Raw genomic sequence first — 6,604 nt, 5'->3', positions numbered from 1 at the left:
CACCCTACCACAAATACTGGAACAAAAATATTTGTTTTGATAAACTAAATAAAATATATAACTAACAGTAGCTGCGTTTCCATTGACAAAAAATTGTGCAAATTGGATTTGTGATAATAAATTCACTTAATAGAATTTATTGTATTAGTTTTATTTTAAAAAGAAAGTGTTGCGCTTGGAGGAGGTGGTTTTTGAGGTGTCTCCAAATTGACATATTTTGCAATGGAAACATTTTTTCTGCAATAAATGAGTCACGTGACCAACAACCAGATATCACTGGCTGCCTTGGGCACTGACCAAGGGTCCCACAAGAGGTCCCACAGCATCACACAGCTAGAGGTGTAGAGAAAAATCTATATATTGCGATATTTCATTTGGTGATACTTGACAGCCTCAACACTTGATGGAGGCTGGCTAGAAGATATTTACTTAATTATTTGTCAACTTTCTTCAGCGTCTGACTCGGGTCTTCCACTTAAACCTCTGACTGCTAGTTGGCACCACAGTTGGCAGCACAGCCCACTGAGCCTTTTTGAGCAGCCCTGGTGGTGTAGTATGGGAGCCTTTGTTACTTTGGTCCCACGGGGTGAGATCTTGGGGGGGCAGCAGATGGAGAGAGATTATCAGTGGTTGTATGTCTTCCATTACCTTATAATTGCTCCCACAGGTGATTTTTTCACACCAAGCTGCTTACTTATTGCAGATTCAGTCATCCCAGCCTGGTGCAGGTCAACAATTCGGTTTCTGGTGTCCTTAGACAGATCTTTGGTCTTGGCCATAGTGGAGTTTGGAGTGTGACTGTTTGAGGTTGTGGACAGGTGTCTTTTATATGGATAACCAGTTCAAACTGGTGCCATTAATACGGGTAACGAGTGGAGGACAGACTGTCTGTGAGAGCCAGAAATTCTGCTTGTTTGTTGGTGACCAAATACTTATTTTTACCATCATTTACAAATAAATTATTAAAAATTCAATGTGATTTTCTGGATTTTTTTTCTCATTGTGTCTCTCATAGTTGAGGTATATCTATGATGTACTATTACCTGACTGTTACCACCTGATTATTATTATCTGTCAAAGCTTGCAATCGCAGTTTCTAAAAGGATAAAGATACATTTTGTTTCTCCAATTTGTATTTTTGACTATAAATAACTTAAAGCTTGACATACAAAAACTGTTAAAATGGTTATAGGATTGTTTTTGTTTTTATTAAGAAAAAAGAACTAATGTATTTAACATCTGTGCTTAATATTTTCTAAGTGGGTTTGAAGGTATAATATAAACGAGGACTCATTAACCCCAGATGCTGCGGTCCTGCAGTTATACGTACAGTAACACAGCCAAACCAGCTACTAAAACTCTGGTTCCTACAGATTTAAGAGGGAAACTTAAACCAAATGAATTTGATTTCAGCTTTTGTCTCTGAGACCGAGGCAGCCTGAACTCTAACGAAAATGTGCCTTTCAACACAACATCAACCAGCTCCGTCTGACCTTCATTTTCAGAGGCAGACAATAACACTGGGGAGAATATTGCAGAATTAAGAGCAAACAGGGCAATTTTCTCAGGATGCCCCGGCTGTGAGCACTTTCAGAGTTCTTCCAAATCTCCGGGGAAAGTCACTCATATTACTTGAGGCGGAGGATGATTTCTGTCAGGCATTTCCTGTTTCAATAATACAGCTATTGTTATTTTTGCTTCTGTTTGAGCAGAGACTTTTGGAGGCTGGGTAAAAGTATTTCAAGGCTTTCAAAATCAATTTTTCATGAGCTTCATAGCCTTCAGAGAAAATTGCTGCAGAGGTATGTAGGACACAAGAGTTCAAATATTTTCAAAGCCTCAGGGTAAAGCCTAAATTCATCAAGAAAAAGAATGTTTACTGATCAAGATGGTGCAGGGCTGTAATTCAATCAGCTTAAATAAATTCAAAGTCACATGACACTTTATAGGTTTTTTGAATAACTCTGCAAGGTCGCCACTAATACACTAAGCATCAATATTATTACATTTCAGACCCACTCTGAAGAAAATGATGTTAATTTCAACATCATTTTCACTTTTTAAAATTGCTTTTTCTTAATTGTTTTTATATTCTGTGTTTCACTATGTTTTACTGTGTTTTATCGTGTTTTACTGCGAAGCACTTTGTGATTTTTCTCTCGAAAGGTGCCATACAAACAAAGTTTATTATTATTATTAAATTACATTTCTGACTTGTTGTTTATTCAAATTGTTGTGAATCAACATCAGACGAAAAATGCAGTTGTAAAAAGAGCTAATTTTCGAAAAGAAAATATTCTGGGCGGGCCGTACCCTTTCTGCTCTGCTACATCATGATGCATCCTTGTAGACAAATGGATCCATGAACGTCGTTGTTTTTCCTCGTCTGAGCTGGGATCTGGATCTCAACTGTTCGTCTGCGTAGCTCCGACATTGCTCACCATTTTTGACGAGCAAGTCATGATTGGTTGGCTCCCTGCTCCAAGATTTCAGCAGAAGGGAGGGGGTTCTCCACGCCAAAATTCCCACCCACAACTCAGAGGTGGTTTTCAATGAACTACTCCCACTTTGTAGAAACGTAGAAAACGACACAGGTTTTTGATTTTAGCTAAAGATTTTAGCTAAAGATCAAAAGGTGATCAGACTTGGTCTTCAATGACGTAAAAGAGAATGTACCCGTCAATACACATGCTTTGTCAAAAACATGTTCCTTTATTAACTGCAAGCAAATAATTCAGGGTTCACTTTGTTACAGTTTGTTTTCAAACCTGACTTTCCTTGGTAAAGTAAAGTTAGAGTGCTCTGCACAGGGAAACATGAAAAAACCCATCAGATTTTGCTTTCGTTATCCACAAGTTTAAGTCCTAAGAGGGAACTCGAGGAACCCCTGGAAGCCTGAGGCTTCCTCTCAGCGTCTGGGCTCTTCCTGGGATTTAGCTCCACTGGACACGTACGTTAGTGTTCCTGGAATCTGCTGCAGACAGTTTGGGGCTCTGTGTACTTCATTTCCCACTGGGATCAAATTTGTCTTCACTCTTTTCCCTTCTGTCTCCTTCCGACTCATGGTTCTCCTCCATCAGTCAAATTTATTCCACTCATCCAGGACTTTTAAGTAACTCTGGTCGCGGGAGCAGCAGCCTCAGCAAAGATGCACAGACTTCCCTCTCCCCAGCCACTTCCTCCAGCTCCTTTAGGGGACCCCGCGGCGTACCTAGAAGACGTAGTGTGGGTCTTCCCTGGGTCTCCACCCAGTGGACGCCTCCTCAGGGAGGTTTTCAGGATGCATTCAGACCAGATGCCTGAGCCACCTCAGCTGGCTTCTCTGGATGTGAAAAAGCAGCGGCTCCACTCTGAGCTCTCTCCGGGGGGACTAAGCTTCTCACCTTAACTCTCAGAGAGCGCCCTTAAACCCTGCGAAGGAAGTTAATTCACGCCGTTACTATCCGGGACCTCGTTCTTTCGGTCATGACCAAATCTCGTGACCATCAGTGAGTAATGGAACGAAGATCGACCAGTTAATTGATAGTTTAGCTTTTAGACTCAGCTCTCTTACCCACAATGGACCGGCACAGCGATCACATGACCGCTCCAGTCTGCCTGCGGGTCAGGAGAACCCACCTGGAGAGGGCAAACTACCTTCCTCTGGTCAAGAACCATGGCTCTCATCCCAGCTGCATCGCACTTGACCACAAACCGCCCCAATATATCCTGGAGGTCCTAGTTTGATGAACCTAACATGACATTGTTTGCAAAGAGCAGAGAAAATCCTGTAGTCCCCAAACCAGAAACACAGCTTTCCTCCATCCTGCTAAAGTTATGTGGAATCCTGTTCGTCAACCACAACATCATCCTGTTGGTTAGTCGGTCTGGATCTGGAAATCCTGTGTGATCCCTCTGAAGATGAAACCGGCATGACACAGATGTTCTTTCACATTACTACAGCCTCTTGGTGATACTTTTCATTATTAGTGATCCAGACTTGAATCCTTCAGCCTGCTGTCATGTACTGGACGGTGTCAAATCAATCTTTACACAGCCTGCAGTTCTCTGACCTGCTGCTATGCTGCTGTGATAATTCCTCATCCTTCATTTTACCTTTCTGTCTCCAACGACTCATCCCTCACCAAAACATTCTCTCGACTGTCTTATATATGCACAGGCTGTATAGCAAAGGACTGTGTAGTCCCCATTGTTTTGGCTAAGTCCCATGATCAGGGAGAACATTTGATGCACTTCATGTGTTCAACAGCAGGTTTGTTTTATCAAAGTTTTTTTGCTGACACCTGAATTCATTGTGTTTTTCTAGAATGATTTTGGAAACCATTATTTTGTTTTAGAATAAACAAACTTACTTTGTTGGCCAAGGAGTATTTATTTATTTCTGCACGTTACAAGCTATTGACCAGCCTCCGTGTCTCTAGCGACCGGTCAAGCCTTAAAGTCCCACTCCGATCATCTTTTGATCTATTGTTAAAGCCTTCCCAGTGATCTATTAATTGTGATAATGCTGTTTTCAGCCAAAAAATAAAATAATAATAATAATTAATAAGTAAAAAAGTCTTGTTTTTATAGGACACAGTTTCTGCAGAGCAGGGAGCTTGTTGCCCACCTAGCATAGTTTCTACATCACAACTTTCTCATCTGCTCCTTATTCCCAACAATTTGAATAAAGAAATACTCAGAAATGCAATTTTAAGCTTAATTCTTTTCATATATGTCTTCCCTAACGCCATAATAACACAATTTTCATCAGATTGGGTCTTAAAAGTCACTTCATAAAAAAGGTTGTACCAATTTTTCCAAAATGAACCCTTTAGAGATATATTTGTATTTTTTCTTTGCATTGACAAACACAGCCGACGTTTTCACACGAGTAAAGCCGACATTTGGCATCATCTTCTGTTTCATCCTAATTCTTTCCTAATATTTGTAAAGCTAGCTCCAGCCTAAAGTTAAAAACACTGAATTTAAAGGTATAAAAACTTCAGAAAGAGGTCCTGGAACAGTTGTACAACTGAGTAATTATTTTAAATAGGATCAGATTAGCCATTAGTCATAAATCTGTCTGGATTTTTATAAACTGACAGAAGGTTCATTTAAACAGGGGAGATCCTGAAACTGACATATGGGTGGCCTAAGAAGTAATAAAGGACTGATACTTTGACTCAGTTTCAAGACATTTTTATAAACTGTAAAAAAGTGTGTCATAAATAAAAAAAGAGGCAGGATGTTCCTTTGATCTTTTGAAATACAATTAGTTTTGTTTAAGTGTTCAGTGGTCTATTCACAGATATCAGAAAGACAACTATGGCTGAAATTGATGGGTGGACAAAATGAACTGGCTTTGATTCCATTTGTATTTTTCTAACATGGTTTGGTTTGCAGGGGGAACTCCGCTACGGTGATAAACAACCACAGGGAAAGTGACAGAGAAATCAATTATTTCTTTTTAGCAAACGTGTTTTACTGTAGTGAAAGATCAAGTTTTGTAATGTAAAAAAAAAAAAATACTACAGTACCAAAACGAGAGACTGAAAACAAGACAGCAGATGTTTGAATAAACAAGCAAACAAGGAATTTGTGCAACGTTGTTGGTATTTCTGATTTGTATAATGTCAAATGTTACGACATTTTCAGTGCAGATACTACAAAACAAGCAAGCCTGCAAAGAAAAGGACAAACAGAACAGGGTTGTGTTAAAAATGCCAGAAGCTGCAGCCTCATCTGTAAAGCAGCCAGATGGCATTTACCTGACAGCAGAGTCAAGTCTCCTTGTCTTCCTTCAAACCGCCATCCCTCAAGTCCCTCTCCACCTTCTCCATCTCTCCGTGCCTCTTCCACGCCTCTCCACCCTTCTGTTACTGCTTTTGATCAACCGCCCTGCAGGCCAGGGTGCAGTTTTGTGCGAGACGTGCGCCTGATAGATTAAGATCCAGGCCTGTGCTGCGGAGGGGGGTCCTGCAGCTCACAGGGGGGCTAAATCACCAGCATTGATTGTGCAGCACTAACGCACTGACAAAAGGCCATGATCACTCATCTTGTTAAAAGCAGATTATTGGCCTGTTTGTATCTTGTTACAGCCATAAAGATTTTTCCTCCTGTCTTTTCTTTCCCGTTTCAACACATTAGCTCTTTTTTTTCCCCTCTAGCCTAATTTGCTGAACAAATAATCTTCCAGGTTGGCTTTTTATCCATAACACAACCGAGGGTTTGAATTCTCCTTGATACTGATTCGCTGGAGCAGCTGGTGGTGTGATGAGCTGATTCACTTAGTCATTGTTTTGATTTTCTGGCTGGTAAAGAAGTCTGACAACCTAAATGCAGCTTTTGATCGCCTTTGCTTTTTGCTGCTGCAAATTTGTTTTCTACTTTGACCCCTGTGGTTTCCAGCAATTTCCCATTCTTGGGTCCATTTGAAACGTTAATGAGACAACTTTCCAATCTATTTAGATCAGAATAGTAGTTAATAGAATTTACTGACTCACTAATTATTTCCTCCTTTCTTTTGAGAATTTTATTTTGACTCACTTCTGAAGGAATATGTCATCAGCATAATAATGTACACAGTTAAACATTGATTTGAAAGCACATTTTCTTCTAGATG

Source organism: Oryzias latipes, chromosome 9 (assembly GCF_053564925.1).
Source record: "Oryzias latipes strain Hd-rR chromosome 9, Olatipes_Hd-rR_3.1".
In the NCBI taxonomy this organism is placed as follows: domain Eukaryota; kingdom Metazoa; phylum Chordata; class Actinopteri; order Beloniformes; family Adrianichthyidae; genus Oryzias; species Oryzias latipes.
This window is presented reverse-complemented; position numbering follows the sequence as displayed.